This window comes from Echinops telfairi, unplaced genomic scaffold (genome assembly GCF_000313985.2).
Source record: "Echinops telfairi isolate 266 unplaced genomic scaffold, ASM31398v2 ScPeMD7_5592;HRSCAF=6446, whole genome shotgun sequence".
Lineage (NCBI taxonomy): Eukaryota > Metazoa > Chordata > Mammalia > Afrosoricida > Tenrecidae > Echinops > Echinops telfairi.
Window position 1 is genome coordinate 13059102 of NW_022109491.1, and position 12876 is coordinate 13071977.

Here is a 12876-nt window from a genome sequence, read left to right on the forward strand (position 1 = left end):
CAAAGCGAAGAAGTTGGCGGCCGACCTGGAAGGGCGGCGGTTCGAACCCACGGTCGCTCCCCGTGAAAAGCCCTGCAATGTGCTCCCGTGGAGATTGCAGCCTCGTTATACTTTTACAGTGACTCGGCAGGGTCCTGTAGGACAGCGTAGAACAGGATTTTCAAGGCTGCAATCTTTACAAAGATGAGGCTTCCTGTTCCCAGAAAGCCACTGGGACCCTTCTCCCCTGCCTTATAGGGTGGCTATGCGTCAGAATGGATTAGCGATGGCAGTACTTTTGGGGGTAATCTTTGCTGAGGGAACCCTGGTGGTGTGTGGGTACCACCGGGCTGCTAATTGCACTGCTGTCTTCAGGAAGAGCATGAGGCAGTCGCTCCTCTAAGGATTCCCAGCCTTGGACACCCTAGAGAGCAGCTACAGCTACAGCTCTAATCTGCCTGTAGGGTCACTGTGAGCCCAAACGAGCTCTGCGGCAGTCTTTACAGAAGCAGACTACCACATCTTTCACTCCCACCCATAGTGACCCTGTGCACAATACTGCAGGGTCCAGGGCCATCGTCACCATGGTTCCTGTGCCCGAGCCTATTAATGCCACTACCGTGTCCGTCCGTCTCCCAGAGGGCTTTCCGCCTTTTCCCTGCCTTTCCCCTTTATCCAACGTGATGTCTGGTCTCTCCTGACAACATGTCCAAAGCATTTAAGACAAAGTCTTGCCATCCTTGCCTCAAGTCCTCTGGCCTTACGCCTTCCATCACATCCGCCTTCCATCACATCCGTTTGCCCTTTGAGCGGTCCATGGTACTTTCAGTATTCTCTAAGCAGCTTGCTGGTGGGTTTGAACTTCAGACCTTTAGATGGCAGCTGAGCTGATCTCTTCCACACCAGGACTCCTCCTCATCAAAAGGAAGTTTCATAACCTAAATCCCATCAGTGGAAGAATGAGTGAGGGAGCCTTGGTACACAACACTGCATACCTACAGAGAACAACAAATAGCTTAGAGAACCACCTCCGGGCATAAATGTACCTGGAGAACATTATGCTCAATAAAACCAGTCTATCATGATAGAAAAAAAATGTTTTGTGTTAGTCAACTGTTGATAAAAAAATCAAGACAAAGGTTTTCATACTAAAGGCAACTGACTTCCGTGGTTCCCAAGGAGAGTGGGTGGCGAGGGAGGGAAGAGGAAGCCACAGGCTAGAGGGTAGACAGGTGTTAACTGGGGGCAGGGGAAGATGGTGTTCCACGAGGGGGCAGAAGAGAAGTCAAACGGGGAGAGGAAGAGCAAGCTAGAGGGGGTTGGGGGGGTTGACAGGTAGTTATTGGATGGAAAACTGCGGATCCCAAACAAGCCCCGACTTAATTCTCAATAAAACATAAATACAAAACATACCATACTACACAGGTGCCACGCCTTCATTGTCACCGTCTTAGGTGCCCACCAGAGTTGGTTCTGACTCAGAGGCCTCGTGTATAACAGAACACCTGCCCCGTGCCCGCCACCCTCAGTGGTTCTCAAAGGCAGTCTGAATGGAGAGCGCACAGGAGTAGGTCTCCTCTGTCGCTGTGAGTCCGCATGGACTCGATGGCGGTGAGTGAATCCTTTGGACGTCATTCCGCTCTCAGGCTCATGGGCTCCCTCATTGGATGATTTGTCTTTTTTCCTGCCCAAGACTTTATAAATGGGTCTCTATCAAGTATGTTTGAGTTTGGGCCCTATTTCCCCTCTAACGCAGCAAAGGTGATTGGGAAAGAATTGTGAAAGCTAAAGGCAGAGGAAAACAGAACCCGGCTGCACGAGGCAAGGGTTTCAAAAAGGCAGGAAATCCTAAAACCAAACCCCAAACAGTCCAGCGCATTCCAACTCCCAGTGACCCTGTGGACAAGGTAGAGCCACCCTGGAGCGTCTCCCAGATGGAATCTGTACGGAAGTCAACGCATCTGTCTCCCCATTGGGGTTGTTGGCAGCCTCAACCCACTGACCTTGTGGTTAGCAGCTCAGTAGCCCCACTACCAGCGTTCCAGCGACAACAGTCGCAGTGTTTTTAGAAGTAATTTTAAAAACAACCCTGTTTCTAAAAATGGTGGAAAATGTACACAGCAGAACATTCACTTGTTCAGTAGTTTCTGCATGTACACTTGAGCAACGTTGATGACATCCTTCAGATTGGGCTGCCATCTTTTCCGAGGGGTGCCTTCCTTATTAACACAGACTTCCTGCCTCCCAAGCACCCTACCTAACCCCGGGCGTTGCACAACAACTGGTTTGAGTAGTTGCAGTATTGAGTCATTTGCAACAAGCCACCTGGCATCTCAAACCTAAACTATATGCTATGTGGACTTGGAACAATGTCTACGGTTTGTTGTTAAGTGAATGTTTCCTCTTTAATATATTAAGTTTTAGTATACAAGGGGGTACCCCCCCCCCAAAGGGGGGGAAAGCCTCTGCTTGGTGGAGCTTTTGTAGTACACATTTTTCCGGCTAGGCGAGTATCAAGCAACTCGCTCTGAGTTAGTGCACCCAGTGGCACAGCCTGGGAAGGTTCTCTCGGGTCACAGGAATTTTTTCGTAAAAGCAGTTTCGCTGGAACCACTTTTTTGTAATGGCTGATTTAAGAGGACAGCGTACAGCTGTGAAATTTTGTTTCCTGCTCAGGAAAAATGCCACAGAAACTGTTGTGATGTTGAACACAGCTTACAAGGACAGCGCTATGGGGAAAACTTAAGTGTATGAGTGTTTTTCTTGTTTCAAAAAAGGTGAAATGTCAATTGATGACAAACCTCGTTCTGGACATCCATCAACTTCCAGAACAGATGGAAATGTCTAGTTGTAGTGCATTTGGAGTTGGTTCCACCAGGCCAAACTGCTAATCAAGCTTTCTATTTAGAGCAGTGGTTCTCAACCTTTGTAATGCCCCCACCCTCTAGTGCAGTTCCTCATGTGGTGGTGACCCCAACTATAAAATTATTTTTGTTGCTACTTCATAACTGTAATTTTGCTGCTGTTATGAATCAGGTGACCCCTGTGAAAGGATCGTATGACTCTCAAAAGGGGTCACGACCCACAGGTTGAGAACCCCTGATATAGAGGTTCTAGGAAGATAGCGTAACAGTAAATCTGAGTAACAAAGGCCTGATTTGTGCCAGATGGGGGACTGGTTTCACCACCACGACAATGCACATGCTCATGCAGCCATCTCAGTGTACCAATTTTTGGCAACAAACAGCATGCAGCTCGCCCCATGCACCTTACTCACCTGAACTCGCTCCATGCGACTTCTTTTTGTTTCCACAAATGCAGAGGGACATGGAAGGACAGTGATTTGATGATGCAGAAGAGGTGAAGAAAAAAAACAACGGTGGTGCTGTCAGCCATCCAAACATGAGTTTGAAAAATGTTTCCAAGAATGGACTCACAGGTTGACAAGTGTATTAAGTGCAATGGAGAGTACTGTGACGGTGTTAAGGTTGTTTTGTACAACAACTTAAAGACAAAGCTTTGAAAAAAATTTCTGTTTTGGGAAGTACCCCCTCATATATATGATGCGGGTTTTGTGTACCACCCACCACTACCACCTGAACCTTAGACGGCCTAACTTTTTATGTATGCTTCCTGTGTTGTGATTGTTGTTTCTGATCATCAGTGGGGTTAGCTCCTACATGATCATATTCTTGCCAAACTCTTGGACTTCATCCCTTACCAAGCCTCATCCCCCTACTTCTTGCAGCTCCTAGCACATGCCAACTGCATCTCATGTATTGGAGCTTACATTCTGAGCATGAGGTTTGCAGAAAGTTAGGGTTTGTATGGGGAGTCCTAAATCTATTTGAGTCTCCACATTCAGCCTCCATCTTGTATTTTCCAACTTTTGACTTGGGTATAAAAACCTGGCCCTTAGGCACGGTGTGTTTGTTGTGGCCAGGGAGCAGGGGAGGGGGAGCCCGGATGTGGCAGTATAGACCTCAGACACTTGCCCGAGTGTGCCATTGATGGAAAATGGGGTGCCAGGGCCACATGGACCGGAGGACTAAGGTTTGCCTGACCCAAGCCAAGATATTATCAGTTGCCTTACATGCATGTGAAAGTTGGGCAGTGACTAAGGGAGAATTGATGCATTTGAATGATGGCACTGTCGAAGATTGACGGTACCTGGACTGCCAGAAGAAGAAGCAAACCAGTTTTGGAAGAATATGACCCAGTGTGCTCCTTAGAAGTAGCGATTGGACATTGGAACCCAGTGAACCATTTACTGTGACTCTTCTAGTTATGGCTTTTGCTAATCCCACCGAATGACCTTCCTTTTCCTGATGGGCCTTGGTAAGAAGGTGAGGGAAGATACTGATTGGATTTCTATGATCCAGCTAGGAGTGCTTGTTCACAGGGTTCATGGTGATTGCCATCCTGTTGTGTATAAAACCAGCCATCTCAGAAGTGAGAGCTGGCCACCAGCTAGTGGTGGGCCTCCTTGATCTGGGAGACAGCTTTAACACCAGAGGAGTGGTAGCAGTAGACTAGGAGCCAGGGCATGAGACAGGGCGTGGACCTTCCAGCCTGTAGAGCGAGTGAAGCGAGTGCTTTGGGGCAGAAGGCTGGCTGTGGACGGGGTGCCTCTGGGCACTTCATTGAGGGTACTGGGTTTTTGGACTCAGTGCCTTTGAGTGGAGGCCTATGGTGCAGCGGGATGTCCGTTGGACATTTCTTAGCAGCCCTAGGAGAGCTTTACAACACTGCAGAGGTTTGTAACAGGGCAGAGGCCAGGCCAGGAGGCTGCGGGCCAGAGAGAGGCCTGCTTGCGGGCATGGTAGAGAAGAAACTGTCCTCACTGGACAAGTGTATCCTGAGTGTGTGAGTCTGGGTACATTAGAGAAACAAAGTCATAAACAGGCCTATGTGTATAAGAAAGAGCTTCATAGACAAGAGCAGTTGATATTGAGAAAACACCCTAGGCCAGCCCAGATCAAGTCCATAAGTCTGGTATCAGCCCATGTGTCCGATACCAATCTACACATTCCTCTTCAGATTCATGAAACTCATGCCACAATGCTGAATGCAGGAAGACCACAGGCCAGTGGGTAGAAGGTCTTGTGGATCCAGTGGCAGTGGAAGCATCTCAGCGCTGGCAGGGGTCTCCATGTGGCTCCTTCGGCTCCAGGGCTCTAGCTTAGCTCCCTGTGTTTTGTTAGCTGCAGTGTCTTCCAGGCAGTGCGCCTGTGTCCTGCCTCCAGTGAGCTCTTTATCTCCTTGTGCCTCCAAATGAGGTCATCAAGCTGCAACCCGACTGACAGAAAAAACCCCATCCCTTTACTCGTAAGTCTCAAATTGACAACATGATGTAACTACCACACTGAGCATGTCTCACCTGAATCACGTAACCTGCTGACTTCCGTAATGAAACTCCGTAACCGTGAGCATCGCCTGTGAGTTCTGCGCCTGTGAGTTCTGCGTTGCCATTGCAAGGAGCCAGAAAACCCAGCTGAAAGGTGGAGGGTGCTGCGAGGGACACGCAGACGTGTTCTGGGGAGAGACCGCTCGCTGGGAAAGGATATTCTGCTGGTCAAGTGGAGAGTCAGGGAAGAAGACGAGACCCTCAATAAAATGGGTCGACATAACGGCAACAGCGGGCTCAAACCTGACGGCGACTATGAGGATGGCCTGGCGGCACAGGGTCTCACTGTGAGGCAGACCAGACTCCGTGGCACCTCACCACAGCGACAGGGCCACGTGGTCCTGTGTTAGGCCCTGACCATCGCGGTCAGGGGGCCCTGCACCAATCCTATCCACAATGGCGTGTGTCTCCCAAGCATGGTTGCCGCCCTGCTTCTGTCGTCTGCCTGCAATGTGATGGATTGATCTGCCCACAGCCATGAGTTTCCTTAGCTTTGTGAACCCTGGGGGCACCTCGTGCTGATGGTGTCCCTCACACAGGTGATTCCCCTGTGTCTCTGTCTTCCAACTTCCTGCAGAGGACTCGGTAAGAGAGCTTTTGCTGGGGGCAGGTGGGGGTTCTTTTCCCCCCCTATAAACCTCCAGCGTTTGCCCTGCGTGGCTCATGTCGGGAATCCTTTTTTAGGTTTATTCCCTCACTTTTCTGGTCTCTTGTCAAGCTGCCTTATTGGAGAGGCTGCCCGATTTTTAAATCATCCGCTCTATCCTAGACTCTATAGACTCTATAGCAGTGTTTCCCAAGGTGTGTGTGTGTGTGTGTGTGTGTGTGTGTGCTCGCGCGCGCGCACGCGCGCGCGCACACACCGGAACCATCTGGAGGGGCCACAAAAGCCGGCGGCTACACTGTGCCTGGCTCACGGACCGAGCACAGCGGGTCTTCATGGCCAAGGCCTGCTGAGTCTTTTTGTCTTTCTGAAAAGGGGCAGTCGGTCAGTAAAGTTTGGGAAACGATGTTCTCTAATCTCACTCTATGGAATGCTGCCTCCCTTGACAGATATTTACTGGCTGCCCGAGTCCCTTCCCTCCACCCCTTCCCCTGCAAAAGTATGTCCGCATCGGCAGACCTGCGGTGCTGGCTCTGCTTTGCTCCACCCGCGCTTAGGAGCGCTCCAGGCCCACAGTAGGTGCTCCAGGAGGGCAGCACTGTGCTGGCGTTTGTTGAGCCCGTGTCTCAGGAGAATCTCCTTGTTCCACCGGGGCAGCAGGGAATGCCAGTGCCCCACCTTCCCTGCTGCACAGACACAGCCTCTCAGAGGACCACTCCCCCCACCCACCCCTCCCCTCCTCGTCCGGGATGCAGGCATGCTCAGCTCACAGCAGATCTCACCTTTCTTCCGCCAGGACCCCAAGGAGCCCACAATACCGAGTGTTGGTGAGGCTACATCGCCACGTGAAGGCATGTCGTGCTCACTACCCCGGATTCTGGGACCAAGGAGAGCGGCTCCTGAGGGTTTCCAAGATTGTTGGTCATCAGCAGCTTTCATCTTTCTCCCGAGGTGGTTTGAACCATTGACCTCGCAGTGGGCCCACCCATCATCCACGGCACCACTACATTTTCTTCATGGATCGTGGGTGGGATCACTTTGATGGTGTCCGTGGAAGGGGAACATTTCCATCCAGCTTCACCCAGCGATTCCATACCTGGGTGAGAGAGCCCACATGCACACACACCACCTCACCCCAGCATTCATAGCCAAGCTAACCCAACAAAATAGAAAAGACCTGCTGTCCTGGCGCAGAGAGACGAACCCCCCTACACTGCCGGGGGGGGGGCTGTAGAATGGGGCACCCCCTGTGGGAAGGGGGATGGTGCTTCTCCCAACGTTGGGCATACAGATACCGTACACCCCTGGCCCCCAGCAGTCCAGCTGCTTGGAATACATCCTTCAAGACACACGAGCCACAGCACAGAGAGCTACATGCCACTCTGGTCCCCAAAGCACTGTTCACAACAGCAGACAGCCACATCTTCAGTCCCTGGGGGAAGGACGGGTAAACACTGTGGTCCAGACACGACACATGGCTAACGCAGCCAAGCAATGCCTCAGCGAAGCGCCTCCCAACACGGACGGACCAGACGACACCAGGGGAGTGAAATTAGCCCGTCGCAGAAGCACAGAGAGTGTCAGAGGCCCTGAGTAGAAAAAGTCAAGACAAGGTTTTCACATTAAAAGCAACGTTGACAGCTACCCTGTTTCCCCGAAAATAAGACTGTCATATTAATTTTTGCTCCCAAAGATGTGCTAGGTCTTATTTTCAGGGGATATCTTATTTTTCCATGAAGAATACGGTACACATTGTTGAACAACAAAAAAGGAAAGTTATTTTACCTGTATATGGTATGGTAGTTGTCATCACAAACCAGCTTAACCAGACACTGAATTCTACAGTATCAAGAATTTCTTGTTACTACCATTATTTCCATGTACAGCTATCTATGGTGCATTTACTCACAATTTATGGTATATTTACTCACACTTCCTGTTGCTCCAGCTGCGCTGCGGCCAACAGTGAGCTGCACAGCGGCGCCTGCCACTACGGTCCAGAGTCCAGAGTTACGGTAGCATCAGGGGGCCTTATTATCGGGGAGGCCTTATGTTTGGGGAGGTCTTATTTTCAGGGGATGCCTTATATTTCAGCGAGAGGCAAAACTAGGTCTTATTTTCGGGGGATGTCTTACTTTCGGGGAAACACGGTATCAGGATGGGAGGGGCAGGGAGAGTCCCGAAGTCACAGCGTGTTAACTTGGGCGGAGGAGAGGGCAGTGTACGAGAGGGAGGCTGGCAAAACACAACCGAGGCAGGGCAAGGCTTGGGAGGTTTACAAGGGGCAAAGGCAACAGAGGCAATTACTGTTATATACACATTCCCAGGCCGTAGTGCTCAGCCAGACATTTGAGCTGAACCAGTATGGGAGGGAGAGTGAGAGTACGCACATACACACGCACAATATTTCTCTTCATGTATATTTACCTTGTTTGCCAACCTATTCATGAATGTGGAGCATACAGGAGGCAAAGTTATGAAAACTTGTAAGACATAACCAAATTCCTCGAGGGAAGGAGTCCCTGGGCCTGGGGCATCAGAACTCCATCCTCAGGGGACACCAAGGTCTCTTGGCACATCACCAGTGCACAAGGACAATGCTCTACATCCTCCTCGGCTGAGTGGTGGAGCTGGGGCTCACGGACAGCCATCTGAGGGGGAGCCATGGATCTCTCCCCATTCAGAAGAAAGGAGAGTGACAAAAACCAAGACGTGAGAACAGTGAGCCCAATAGGCCAGGCAACCCCAGTCTTCACAGCCCGGGTCCAGAAGGACTAGATGGTGCCCTGCTGCCTCTGCTGCGGCTCTGAAAAGGAGCACAGGAGGGAGAACAATGCAGATCAAAACAAACCCAGGACAGAGAGGAGCGTACTAGTCAGAAAGAGAGGTGGGACTGTGGCCCTTAGTCACCGTCTGGACTGAGGTCGGGGACCTGAACTCATCCCTGTGGTAGAATAACCAACCATTTAGGGTCAAAAGGGCAGCATACTCAACCGCCAAGTTCAGAGGGTTAGGAACGAAAGAGGAAGTGAAATGGGAAGCCAGGGAGAAAGCAATGACACACTGAAGGGACTGCGGTGGGTGAGCCGAAACCAGGGGAGCCGGTGACTGTAAGACGGACGATCTGCTCTGTAAGCCTTCATCTGATTGTGAGCAGTTGGAAAGATTACAGATTATCCTGTGGAAGCCCCAAATCCATTCGCAGGGTCCCCACCTAAATTAAACCTTCAGCGAATCTCCTCTGACAATCGTCAAGGGATGGGAATGGCTTTGCCGTAAAACATTGTCCATTGTAAAGTGCACAATGGCAGATGTCGTTAGGTTACATTGTAACACCTTATCATTTGATCTCCCCTTTGGCCCATTTTAAATACTTTATTTCGTACGAGCCCCCTATAAAATGATTTAAAAGAAAGAAATGTAAGAAAAAGAAAAATATATTAAAAGATCATTTTATTGGAAGCTCTTATAGCTCTCTTTTTTATTAAATACTTTTATTGGGGGTTCTTACATCTTATCACAATTCATACATTCACCCATTGTGTCAAGCACATTTGCACATATGCTGCCATCATTTTCAAATTAAAATTTTTTTAAATTTAAAAATTAATTTTCATATCTTACACTGAATTCTGTCTCCCTGTACTTTCTGAGATTTTTTTGACATTGTGTGTGGTCATTTTTTGGTGGTTTGCTTGCTTCCTGTTTGTGTTTTATATGAGTTTCTGTATGTGAAATCCTGGATAGAGAGCGCTATAGAGATTTATTGGATCTGATTGGCTAGGCGGATGACAGGGGAGGATGGGGGAGATGGGGAGCTAACAGCAATGAGTGTGAGAAGATAATATTTTGAAATGGACTGTGGTGATGATTGCATGAGTCTTCTGAATGTGATCGAATGATTAAATTATGCGACAGAGAAAATATATACCCATAAAACTGTAGCAGAGCGAGATCATCACTTAATCCACACTCAACTTTAATTAAAGTGAATAAGCCTTTATTGGCAGGCGGTCAAAGGGTGGCTAGAGCCTAATCTTCCCTCTACCCAGAGTGCTTAAAGAGGGAGGTTTTTATCCTGTGGAATAAACAAGGCATAGGGGCATGTGGCATCACACTGTACGGAGAGAGGGCAACTTGGATACAAAGGCAGGTGGTGTTCTGACATTGGGGAACATGGGGCCTTACAACAATGGAACGGGGGCTTAGATGCACCAACCGAAATTTCAAGCACAGATGGCAATGAGCCAGCAGTTACAAAAGGAATCACAGATATGACAAAAATAATTTATAAATTATCAAGGGTTCATGCGGGAGGGGGGAGCAGGGAAGGAGGGTGAAAATGAGGATCGGATACCAGGGCCTCAAGTAGAAAGCAAATGTTCTGAGAAGGATGAGGGGAAAAAATTGTACAAAAGTGCTTGACACGATGTATGTGTGGATTCTGATAAAGAGTTGTACAAGCCCCCAGTAAAATGATTATAAAGGAAGAAGGAATCACAGTGGCTACAAAATGGCTACCCTCAGGCTAATGAATCCCAGTATGGTCACATTGGGATTAATTGTGGTGGGTTTCTACAAAAAACAATTAAAACCAAGAACACAGCCACCAAGACCCTCTGGTGCAGCCCTCCTCTGTTAACAGCCCCTCCTCCCTCTGTCACCTGTAACTGGCCCCTGGGAGCCGGAGGGGGCTCAAAGGCAGCTGACAACCATCCCACAAAAAAAGGAAGAAATGCACACTCATGCTCCTGAGAGAACCCTGCTGGACATTCATCACAATATTGTGTGCAGTAGCCCCTTGTTGGAGCCATCTCGCTGCCCATCCACAGGGGAGTGGAGAAAGACACTGGGGTGTAGGGAGAGTGAAAAACAAGAGCACTGACACCCACAAATGAAATCGTGGGGCACAGGGCACACACAGGACATGTTTGGTATCAGCTACCATGACTGAGCATTTTGATCCAAGATTCCATAGAAGGATCCTGATCAAAAGGAGGAAAAGGCAAAATGGAACTCCAAGTTCTCCTGGACTCCAGACTTTCTGGATGAACCCTTGAAACTGTTGCCCCTCCCCATAGAGCCCCCCAAATGTCCACAGACCAGGAACGGGACTGCCCAAGCCCAAAGAGCAGACAAAGCTTCCCCTGTGGATCTTAGGGGCTGTGCTTCAGCGGAAATGTAGCACCTGTCGTTCGAGCGCCCTTTGGACCATTGTGAATTTCTTCTGAATTTTCACTACTTTCTGCTTTTCTCTTAGACTGAGGCCTCTGTTTTCTAGGATCACTGTTGTTGGTCCTTGTTTTATCTGTGTAGGGGGAGACCTGGGTGGGTGGGTGTGGGAAGACAGGAGCTGGGTTCATGGTTGCCTGGGGGCAGGGCAGGGGATGGGAAGCCGCACCAAGAGATGCAAGAAGAAAGAAAAGGTTCCTATGTCGGTGTGGTCATGATTGCACACCCTTCTCGATAGGATGGACCGATTGAATTGTATGGCATGTTAACTATTAGATCAATAAAAAGAAAAGACCCTTGTCCCCAGCTCACCTGTAACCCTTAAACCAACAATATCCTGTGAAGCCTCTTCTTAAAACCAAACACTCATTTTGCTTAACTAGCAGACGCCACAGGGTTCAAGTAGAGAGCAGACTCCTCCTCCACAGTCTGTTCTTAGTCTAGACGCTCTGCGGAAACCTGGGCACTCTGGGCTCGGGCCTAGGAACAGAAGTGAGGATGGCACAGGACCCGGCAGTGTTGGGTGCTGCAGTGCACAGGGTCGCTACCAGTCACGGCACAGCAGCTGACAACAGTCAAGAATGCCTGCTAGGAATGCCGTGCCTGGTCCTCAGGAGGCCTGATGGTGTCGTGGTGAGGCGTTGGGCTGTGATCCGCATGCTTGGCAGTTTGAAGCCATCATTGGGCTGCAATCGCACCTCCAGAGAAAGACCAGGCTTTCTACTCCAGGAAGTGCTGGCTTAGGAAACACGGGGCAGTTCTAGCTTGTCCAGTAGCATCGCTGTGTGTCAGTATTGACTCCTGGCAGTGAGTTGAGTTTATCTGGTAATCATATGGACAACAGCAACTTGAGACAATTAGACAGGAAGGTTCAGGGGCAGTGAGTTTGTGCTACCGGGGGGAGGACCCCTCTCACTGATGTCCCTGTATGGAGATTACTAGGAAGGGGCTTCCTGTAAAGGATTCTGGGGTCCTCACCATCCTCTGTTTCTTGGGCTGGGTGCAGGTTACATAGGCATGCTCCCTTGGTGGAAATTCATCGAGCTGTGTAGTTAGCACTTGCACCCTTTCCTGTACATATATATGACGGGTACCCACGCCCCCCAAGCTGGAAAAACCTCCACTGGGTGGAGCTTTCATAGTACGATTTCCCCCAACTAGGTGAGCATTGAACAACTCGCTCTGTTAGTGCACTCAGTGGTGTCGTCTGGGAAGGTTCTCTCTGGTTACAGTGAATTTTTTTCATGAAAGCACTTTTGCTCAAACCTCATTTTTTTGTGAAGGCTGATTTATGAGAACAACGTGCAGCTGTGGAATTTTGTTTCCTGCTTGGGAAAAATGCCACAGAAACTGTTATGATATTGAACATAGTTTGCAAGGACAGCGCTATGGGAAAAACTCGAGGGTACGAGTGGTTTTATCATTTTAAAAAAGGTGAAGTGTCAATTAATGACAAATCTTGTTCTGGATGTCTGTCAACTTCCCAAATGGACAAAAATGTTGACTCAGGGCATTTGGGGCTTGGTCCACCAGGTCCGACTGTTAATCAAGCTGTCTATCTAGAGAAAAGATAGAAAAGATTGCATAGCAGTGTGTGACAAAAAAGGCCTGATTTCAGGCTGGTCTGGCCAAACCTAAATAAAAGTAAGATTTC